Source organism: Phodopus roborovskii, unplaced genomic scaffold (assembly GCF_943737965.1).
Source record: "Phodopus roborovskii unplaced genomic scaffold, PHOROB, whole genome shotgun sequence".
In the NCBI taxonomy this organism is placed as follows: Eukaryota; Metazoa; Chordata; class Mammalia; order Rodentia; family Cricetidae; genus Phodopus; species Phodopus roborovskii.
The window spans coordinates 26,184,693-26,195,651 of record NW_026126540.1 but is presented as its reverse complement, the minus strand read 5'-3'; the positions used below and the strand labels follow the sequence as shown (position 1 = coordinate 26,195,651).

The following is a 10,959-nucleotide window of genomic DNA, read 5'->3' as shown; positions in this document are numbered from 1 at the left end:
ACAAAGAATGGATTTTTTTTTTTTTTTTGAGACAGGGTCTCACTGTGTAGCCCTCACTCTGTTGGAACCCACAGAGACCCACCTGCCTCTTCCTCCTGAGTGCTGGAACTGAGGGAGTGTGCCACCACACCCAGCTTTATTTCTCAGAGGAAGCTGAAGATGGCAGTATTCACAGAACTTCGATGGTTTGGCTGGACTATAACTCTCGTTATAGTAAGTAAGTATAGTAAGTAGGAATACAGGCCTCTTGACTCCAGGCTCAGCACTCTGTGTGGTGCTGTCACTAACTGCCAAAGTTGGAAGAGTATAGGAAGTATTACTGTGGCCACTGTTTCTTCTCCCTCTCCCTCCCTCCCTCCCTCTTCCCTTTCTCATCCTTTTATCTCCCTCCCTCTTTCCCTTATTTTTCCAGACAGCATCTCTCTTAGTTACATTTCTATTGCTATAAGATACCATGACCAAGGCAACGTATAGAAGAAAGAGTTTATTTGGGGCTTACAGTTTCAGAGGGTTAGAGTCCATGATCATCATGGAGAGGAACATGGCAGCAGGCAAGGCAGACATCATGCTCGAACAGTAGCCAAGAGCTAGCATCTTGATGTAGAAATGTACCAGACATTTTTGGTGGCCACCAACCAGCTTCCAAATCATGACATGGATAGAGACTTATTAGTTTTGGATGCTCGGCCTTAGCATAGCTAGTTTCTGGATAGCTCTTTTAACTTAAATTAACAAGTTTCTCTTTATGATCCTTTTACCTGGGGCTTTTACTTTCTGCATATCTTACTTTCACTGCCTACTGGCTTCTGCCTGGGTCCTTGCCCCAGGTGTGTCCCTCTCCTTCCCCCTTGTTCTTTCCTCTTCCTTCTCTCGTTCTCCCATTTCTCCTCCTGTTTATTCTCTCCGCCTGCCAGCCCCAACTATCTTTTCTCCTGCCTAGCTATTGGACGTTCAGCTTTTTATTAGGCCAATCAGGTGCCTTAGGTAGGCAAGGTGAAACACATCTTTAATAAGTAAACAAATGCAGTATAAACAAAAGTAACACATCTTTGCTTAATTAAGATAATATTCCATAACACTTAAGGATGAGGCAGAGAGAGAGATACTGGGTGTAAGGAGTAAGGTTTTTCTGCCCGCCACTGGTCTTGTCCCGCCACCGCACTGGCCCCAGTTAACACACAGAGACTCTGTATTTGATATAATGCTGTTGGTCAGGTACTAGTTTCTTATCGGCTAGCTCTGTCTTAAGTATTAACCCATTTCTGTTAATCTACGTATTTCCACGTGCTTTCATCTTACTGGGGAATGGGAACCGGTGGTTCTGCTCTCTCCAGTCTCTCCATCTTGACTCCTCCTTCCTACTTCCTCTTTCCTCCTTGTCTCCTAGTCCCTCCTATTTAGCTTTCCTATTGACCAACAGTGCTTTATTCATTAACCAGTATGAGAAACATATTTACAGAATGACATCTTCCATCAACTGGGAGTGACTAGAGTCTTTTGAAACTTCTACCCCCAGTGACACACTTCCTCTACCAAGGTCATACTTCCTAATCCTCCCAAATAGTTTCACTAACTGGGGGACAAACATGGAGGCTATTCTCATCCAAACCACCACATTCTCACTCTGTAGCCTAGGTTAGCCAAGAACTCACCATGTAACCTGGGCTGGCCTTGAACAGGTGGCAATCCTCTTGCCTCATGGTAAGGTTATAGACATAAACAATCATGCCTGGCTTATCAGTGACCATTTTTAAAAATTATCTTTCCTAGCCACACCCAGAATAGAAACTCAACTCAGTTGGGAAAAGCCCACGTCTTAAGCTATTATTGTTACAGATAAAGTATTTAGCAGGGCATGATGGTTCACACCTGTAATCTAAGCACCTCCACGGGAGAGGAGGAAGGGTTGTTACGAGTTCAAGGCCTGCCTGAGCTACATACTGAGTTTGAGTTTTGCCCTGGCTACATAAAGACACTCTGTCTCCAAAAACTAAATAAATAATAACCATAGTAAAATGTGTAAGTAAAAACTCAAGAGCTAAACTTCTTGAAAATGCCTCAAGGTAGTGGTCACCTGTCCTGAAGAACCAGCCTGCCTCCATCTTAAGCCTAAATGTCATTTTTGTTTGTTTGTTTGTTTGTTTGATTGATGTTTTTGGTTTTTTGAGACAGGGTTTCTCTGTGTAACAGCCCTGGTTGTCCTGGAACTCATTCTGCAGTCTAGGCTGGCCTCAAACTCAGAGATCCTCCTGCCTCTGACTCCTAAGTGCTAGGACTAAAGGCATGCACCGCTACTGCCCTGCTAAAATCCACTTTATAGTAAATACAAACTAGATTCATTCCTGTTTATGATTAAACCTCTGTTTCTCAAGGATTGGGCTATTCTCCATCTGTAACCTTAACTACAATTGGTTCTGAATTGCCTGTTCTAGGAATGGAAATCATGTTTTAATTCATAAAGTTTATAACCATCTTGCAAACCTTTGTTTCAAAAGTTTATATGACCACCTTGGTTCTTTTTTTATATTTAACTTTATTTTTTATGTACATTGGTACAGAGGTGGCAGACCCCCTGGAATTGGTGTTATAGACAGTTGTGAACTGCTATGTGGATGCTGGAAATTGAACCCTGGTCCTCTGGAAGAGCAGCCTGTGCTCTTAACTGCTGAGTCATCTCTCCAGTTCATGACTACATTGTTATGATCACCTGTTGTGGTAACTATCTTGTGCCCACCCTTGCAACCACGTTTTTGTTTCAGGAGGAACTAATTTGTTTTGCTTATGTTCTGCTCCTGTAACTCTGCCCATTTTGCCTGCCAAATCCCTCTTTTGGAAACCCCTGCCCCTGATCTATAAAAGCCCCGTCTTCCTCATATGCAATGCTGACCCCTCGAATCTCACCTTAGTGGGAGGTGGCCCATGTAAACGAATAAAAAAACTTGCTTTAATTAATTGTTTGCTTTAATTAATTTGGCCAAGGTGATTCAGTGGTTTTACTCCTCCCATCTTGGGGATTAACAGCCCCCTTTCTTTGCACTGCTCTACTGTACAAGGCAGGCCACCTCCATCAAGCTTTGCCATTGTATCTGTCATATAGACCTAGATTAGTTTTCTGCCAGCTCAATGACTTGCTCAAAAGCTCTCAGTAAGTGGGGTGTCTTGGTTTATTCTTGTAATCTCACACTCTGAGGCTGGGGTTGGAGGACTGAGAGGGCCAGCCTGGGCTACATATAAACTGCTCAGTTTATTTATTTATTTATTTATTTACTTTTTTTAAAATTTATTTTATATAACCAAGTCCATTTAAATGAAAACAAACAGAAAATGAAAAGATGTGGATTCCTTATTTATTTATTTTTTCTCAAGATAAAGTTTCTCTGTGTATAACCCTGGCTGTCCTGGAACTTGCTCTGTAGACCATGCTGACCTCAAATTCAGAGCTCTGCCTGCCTCTGCCTCCCAAGTGCTGGGATTAAAGGCATGTGCCACCACCATCAGGCTAATCTTGATATTTTACATCTTTTATCTTCCCACTATTTTCCTCTTCCTTTGCTCACTCTATAGGCTTTCTCTCCTTCTGGCCCCCTCAGTAAACAAGTTTTTCTGCTCCTGACCATTGTACATTTTCTTACTCGCATTCATCCTTTCTTCTTCACTTATTTGTTGTCTAGGCAAGTGCTCTTCCATGACACCTTCCAACTAGTTGAGTCTAGAGTCATGGGCATGATAGGTAAACACTTCTCTCTTCAGGACATGCTAGGCAAGCCCTCTTCTGAACCACCACCCCATTAACATACCTGTTTCTTTTCCTTTTCTGCACATTTAGAGAAATTTCTCTAGAAATGAACTGTGGAAATGATCCCTGGAAGTATAGTCTTATTTTCTAAAGGTTCAGATTAGGTTTCACCTTATTAGGATTGAAAGGAGACTTTCCCATAAGCAAACCATATGTGCCTTCCGACTGGCGTCCCTCATACTCCTTTTATAAACTTGCCAATAATTCCAACAGCTCCAAAACGTCAGCCTGGGAGAGAATCTTTTCTGTGGCAGGTCCAGCCGTGTGGTCTCTAAAGTTATCTGACTCAATTCTTCAACTCTGATCTTTCAGCCCCATTCTTCCAGGAAAGGGGCTTTCACCTCCCTTTATTTAAGTCCAAAGGGTTTGGGCCCTCTTAGAGTCTCTTCGAGATACCCCCCTCCACTATGTTCCAGGCTAGTCTCAAACTTAGAGATCCACCTGCCTCTGCTAGGATTAAAGATGTACACCAAGATAATTACTACTTCTCTTTTGAATTCTGGGGGAAAATCTCTCTCTCTCTCTCTCTCTCTCTCTCTCTCTCTCTCTCTCTCTCTCTCTCTCTCTCTCTCTCCCCCTCTGTCTCTCTCTCTCTCTCTCTCTCTTTTCTTGGACCTGAGGCTGATGGTAATGTCTTTCTGAGTGCTTCCCCCAAGGAGCAAAGGTTGATGGTGAGTGACTCAGAACCCCCTTTTCCTCCCTGTGTTTTAGTGCTAGGTAACTACCCTACTTCTGTTTACTACAAATACACTTAGTATAGTTTAAGGGGTTACCTAGAGAGTTAATTTACCTTCATTTTTCCAGTAACTGGGCCAATTAACCCATTCTGTTTGTCTATCTATCTATCTATCTACCTACTTACCTACCTACCCACCCACCTACCTATTTACCTACCTACCTATTTATTTTTAAGATCTCTTTTCCAAACCACCCTTTGGTCTGGAAGTAACCTGATCCAGGAGGGACACCATCTCTGCAGAAGGTCGCCCAAACCGCACCTTCTCTCGCCGTTCCTCCTTAGGGCTCTATCATTCATAGAAAGCTTCTTCTGGAATGCGGAGACCTAGCAACCCAGCTACAGAACAGGTACGTGGACTTTCCCCTCCAGGGTCCACGCCCAGCTTCTGAGGGGTGGGGGAGGGGGAGGAAATAAGCTCCAGCGAATGCCACGGGAATGCTGGCTGTATCGAAGATTCCTCTTCAAACCTAAACATATTGTAATAAATATGTACTGAACAAATAAAGGAGAGAACTATTTAGAACCCAGCAAGGTAAGCTAAGCCAATCTTCTTTTAATGTACGTCAGCGGTTAACACGAGGCTTTAATGTTAATTGCCTCAGTTTGCGGGCAAAGTACCCCAGATTCTTTTGGTGTAATGGGACCAAAAGCCCTGCTTATTGACAGGCTTTCAAAAAAAGGTGGATTTACTATCTGTGATTGAGACCCTTTCTGCTTAAAACGAAGGTCATTCTGATGCATGTACATTTACAGCACTCGGTTCCCAAGTCATTCATTCATTCTACACATATTTATTAAGAGCCAAATATGTGCTGGCTTCTGTTACAGACGTTTGAGATGAAGCGAACAAAAGATCCCGGCTCTGGCGGCGCTTATCATAGGGAAACAAAACAATGAAAATGATTTTTAGAATGATGTAAATTAGATGAGAAATAGTACAAAGAAAACAGCTGCAAAGTGATTATGGAGGCCAGGAGCCCGGGGATGAGAATTCACGAATGGGGTTCTTGTTCGGTTTGCCGAAGAGGCGAGCAGAGATGCAGGACGCGCTGACGTCGGGAGACTACCAAGAAATTTTCCGCAGAAAGTGACAGAACGGTATTCTGGCTTATGCGGAGGGAGATGAACGGCAGAAAGGGCTGTGGACCGGGATTTGCGTAGAGAAGAGCACCCAGGATGCGCTTCCCACAGAGCCCAAGGGATGCTCTGGCGCTAAGATACCCCGGCCCGCAGAGCCCCGATGCCCCCCAAAATGGCCTCTCAGGCCCCTTGGCGCCCCGCCAGCCCACGTGACCCCGCCGCCCCTCCCGCCGACGGGGCTGGGGACCCCAGTTCTGGGTTCCCGCGGTGGCTACCCCGCCCCTTGCGGGAAGCCGACCAATAAAAGTAGGGGTGAGGCGGGGCGGTAGGTGACGGCCAATGGGGGCGGAGCTCCTGGGGAGTTACAGGTTGGTGGGCGGGGGCAGAGGAGGGAGCACAGTGTTCGGAGGGGCTGGGCTGCAGCCGCGCGTGCAGCGCGGGCTGACGGAGCGCGAGCTCCTGCAGGGTGTGCGAGCCCGAGAGCCTCGAGCCGGACCCGGGTGAGTGAGCCTGCCGGAGCGAGGACACCTGGGAGGTGGGTGGGCCCTCAGGAGTATGCCTGAGGAGCGGGGTGGAGGCTGCAGAAGCCCTCCTCCTGGGCACAGGTGCTGAGTTTAGGAGGAGGGGCGGCCAAAGTGCGGTGGCAGAACTAAGAGCTGGCCCCTACTCCACGGTGCCAGAAGCAAGTGACTGGTAAGGTGCCAGGTGTGGGGCACCTGACGGTAAGGTTATTCCCAGGGCATGCCTGCGTTTCAGCGCTACGATCTCTGGAGGTCAGGCGCCAGCCCTTGGGGCAGAATTTCTCTTGGAGACCAGCGTGGGGGCGGGGGAGTGTTGGTCGTTTTGGAGCAAAAGGAAGTGCCGCCGTAGGTTCAGAGACTGAAGTGGGGATATCAGCAGGTGCTGGTTGACAGGGGTGGGGGGGGGGTTGACTCCCCTCCCGTTAGTCCATGCTGGTCTCTGACACCCTCCTTTTGGCTTTAGAAGTGCTCCGAAATGTGGGGTCGTTCTCTGACCATTTGCCCACAGGTGAAAGCGGTTACCAGTGCGACAGTCAGGTCAGAATATGAGGGCAATCCCCATCTCTTTGCTAGTTGTGATATTATCTAAGACTGTTTCTACCTTTCTTTCTTTTCATGCCAGGGAGAATTTTTCCTTCTTCCTCTAGAAGAACTGTGTATGTTCTCTAAGAGAGGGGCATCAAGAACCTTAATCTATGAACCCCCAAAATGGCTTAAAATGTTTGCTTTTTCGGGGGTGTGGAGCATGGATTGATACTGGGTTTAATGTAGTGCATGCCGGCCTTGAACTTGCTGTACAGCTGAGGCTGACCTTGAACTGTCTGCCTCCAGCTTTGCAATGCTGGGATTACAGGCATGTGTCACCACACCCACCTAGAAATTGACTTCTTTCCTGGGGCTGATGTCAACCAAACCTTTCCTACCAGCAAATATATATGTATGTATGTATGTATGTATGTATTTTTTCCTTTAGCTCTAGATTGTAGGACACTGGGATTGTGGGATTTGGGAGTGCAGCTAATTTCTTTGACGCCTCACAGAATCATCTCGATTCCCTGAAATCCTAGCAGGCATCGCTGATTCGTGACCTGTGATCGCTGACTGGGCACTAGTGGTGCAAAATCATAGGCAGAACTCCCCCAGGAGACCGAAAGACTAGGGGAATTACGTCTCCAAATCCCCAGGCCACGTGAGAGGTGTATGCTCGGCCCCGGACAACTTCTGAGGTGGATTTCCTTGCCTTAGGCAGCAGTGGAACAGAGTCAACCTTACCTTGGTCCCTTTGATGCTCTGTCTGAAGACAGTTGCTGTAATTGGGAAATAATTAGCAACCGCTATGCTTGTGGACAAGCTGCGTACGTGTTCCAGGGCATCTTTTCTTTCTTTCATCCTGGATATTTGAGAGTATGAGTCTGGCTCTAGGGGCTTGCCCATTGAGAGATTTGCCTGAATATAAGAGGATTCTGGCTTCTTGTGGTTCCCAGGCGGGCATGCCTGCCATGACTCTTGTGGGAGGAGAGGGGGTAGGGCTGCTTCTCTTTGTGCCACAGAGGAGAGAACCAAGTGCCGGGAGTTGAGGGAAGGTAAGTGTAAGATCAGGAATGCAACTTTGGGAACTTGAGAGGGAGTGGTGGAGGGAAACAAAGTCTTCCTGTCACATACTGGCCTGTCACCAAGTTCTTTGTGCACCTGTAACTCCTGCCTCCTCCCTCCTCACCTTTTGTCTCCTCCTCCAGAGCCTTAGCGTGTAGGCTAGACAGAGTTTCTACTCTTGGTCTCGTCCCTCTGCCTTTGGTGGGGAACCTCTCTGATCTGCTTTGCAAGCTTCCAGTGTAGCCTCCCAGGCCCTCCCTTCCCTTTGCTGCTCAAACCAGTCCAGCCAGTTTGCAAGGGCCCAGTTCTTCATTGTGTTTTTTTACCCCCACTGGCCAAGCAGCTCTAGCTTGGCTCTCAGGTTTCTGCTTTTTAGTGGACCTAGTCTGGAGTCCCCTTGGGTGGTGGTGGGGTGGTTCTGTTTGGGCCTACAAGGAGCCTTCTTGGAAGGTCACCAAGGTTCCCTTTTTCAATTTGACCATTTATTTGCTTGTTTGCCCCCACTGAGGTGGTTCTAATCAGGGTTCGTTTAGTTCTAACCGAACGCTCCAGTTATTCAGCATCCTCATCAGCCCTTCCTCCACACACCCGAAACCACCCCACCCCCACTTCCTGCCAGAAGTCCAGGGACCCTGTCACTCCTAGTTGGATGCCAGATGCTATGGCTGGGCCAGAGGTGATGGAATTGGGGCAGGGCAGGCTAATGAGTAACTCAGGGAGAAGTGGCTGTCTGGTACAGGTGTACTGTGCCTTCCCCCTTCCCCTGTACAGGCAGGAATGGCAGAGGCAGGCAGATGGCGCTGAATTAACTCCTTTCCTGGTCTTTTCCCTGAGTACAGTTGGTGAGAAATGCCCTGGGTATGTGCCAGGGGAGGGAAAGGAGGTTCAGGCATCTGGTGAGAGCACAGGCCCTGGACTTCATGTTGTTGGTCCAGATCATTGTTTACCTGCCCAGGACTTATGCAAGGCCTTGGAGCTGCCCTGCTCCCTTGGCCCCACCCCACTGTCCTCTGTAACTGAAGGCGGGTAGGTTTCGGGTGTTCCGTGTTGAATCATTTAGAGCTCTGTTTTCTGACCCACCCTAAAGATCACTCAGTCCTGGCCCCTGACCCATGTGTCCTGGAACTGATAGCGATTGAGGGTGGAGTGTCTGTGGAACTAGGGGGACACAGGATGGCACCCCTGTGTTGTCTGGCACTCTGGGCCAAGGGACTGGGCACTTTGCTGTGCCTACTTGGAACTCCTTGACCTGATCTAGAAGATCTGCAGATATACTGACAGGGCAGATCTTCATCATGAATAAATCATGTGACTTCTGAGAGCTGGCAGTTTAGGTACACCTGATTGTAAGATCAGGACTGTGGGGCAGAGAGTCCAGACCAGGAAGGCGGCCATTACTAAAGCACAAAGAATGCTGTGAGACATCCATGGGCATATCTTTCTGTTGCTGGGAGAGTCTGCCTTGGTTCAGGATACAGCCTTCAAAGAGTATTTACATTCTCCGTGCTCCAGGCAGAGGAAAGCTGAGAGTCTTGGTCTTTGCCCTGGAGGAGCTTATTGTTTAGCGGAGGAAACAGGAACTATTTCTTCCAGTAAATAAATGTACGTAGGTAAACTGAGGTAAACCTGCTGGGAGCATATGTAAATGATGGGAGCTCTGCAAGAAATTATCTGCTTTTCCCAGTGGACAAGCACGACTTTGCATCTTCTATTTCTTTCTCTTTTAGCTATCTACCAGAGCTTGGGCATACTTGCCCATCACACTGGGCTTTCTCTTTTCCTCTAAAACCCCTTCTGCCATGCAGCTGCTCATCTGCCGTGTAAGTGGTTAGGTGCTGACTTCTGTTACTAAAACTGCCGCTTTCTTAAAGGCATGGCTTCCTGTTTTCCTACTTCTGCCAACTTCTTTCCATTTTCCTCCTCCTGGCTACTGCTGAGATTGACATTTTGTCTGCCCTGTTATTTTTTTCTCTCAAACTCTAATAAAATTGTTTTAAAGCTTCCTTCTGAGTCCATTTATAAATTCTTGTATTAATGAAACTGATACCCCAAAGAAGGAACTTCAATTTCCTCAGTAACAATCTTCAGCTACTTAGTGAGTTCAGGACCAGCCTGGGGTAGGTACATAGACCCTGTCTCAAAAAACAAACAACAACCATGTTATAAAATTATTGCATGTGGAGAAAGAAAGAGGTGAACAGTTTGTTTATTATGTATTTTTAGTGAGGCAAAGTCTCACTATGCAACTGAAGCTTATCTTGAACTCATGGCAATCCTCCTGCCTCAGCCTCACAAGTGCTGACTCTAGCACAGTGATTCTCAACTTTTTTTTAAAAAAAAGATTTATTATGTATATAGTGTTCTGCCTACATGTTTGCCTGCAGGTCAAAAGAGGTAACCAGATCTCATTATAGGTGGCTGTGAGCCATCAAATTGTGGCTGGGAATTGAACTCTGGAACTCCGCAAGAGCAGTCAGTGCTCTTAACTGCTGAGCCATTTCTCCAGCCCATTTTCAACCTTCTTAATGCTGCGGCCCTTTAATACAGTTCCTCATGTTATGGCGACCCTAACCATAAAGGCATTTTCATTGCTACTTTTAACTGTAATTTTGCTACTCTTGTGAGTCATAATGTAGATATCCATATTTTCTGATGGTCTTAGACTGTTGTAAAAGGTCTCCAAAAGGATCTCGACCCACAGGTTGAGAGCCACTGCCCTGCTGCCCTGTTTCTTGAGGGCAGATCCTCTCTGTTCTGCCCTCAAAAACTTAAAAATTCTGTGTTAGAAGCTTGTGTGGGCTGTGTCATGGAGGAGGTGCATTGCTCTTACAGTCTCAGGACCCCCAAAGTAAATCATTCTCAATAAAGGGTCTCCCCTCCCCATTCCTTTTCTCCAGTTGGGAAGGTCTGGGCATGCCAAGAATGCCTTCAGTGTCCATTTCTCCCCCAAACCGTTCCCCGCCTAGATTCTGCCCCTCCTGCTCATCCCCTCCCTTCAGCTGCCCTGGCTTCCTAGAGCTTCTACTATCTCTGAGAGAGACTTTGCCAAGTTTCCTTGGCCCAGAGCCCCACAGAGAGTTTGAATTGGACATGATTGTTTTTCTGTCTGGCACACCTGAGGTTCTTCCCTCCAGCTCCAGTAGAGACCAGCAGAAGGCATGAGGAAGATGCATTGGTTGTCCTTTAATTTGCTTGGAACAAAGCCTCCCAAGTTCCAGGAGCCAGAGTAC

At 47.0% G+C, this 10,959-nt stretch overlaps 1 pseudogene; it reads right to left on the bottom strand.

The window, feature by feature from the left end:
• Window positions 1–3,746: 3,746 nt before the first annotated feature.
• LOC127233145 (uncharacterized) lies at window positions 3,747–3,878 on the bottom strand (annotated as a pseudogene).
• Window positions 3,879–10,959: the final 7,081 nt, after the last annotated feature.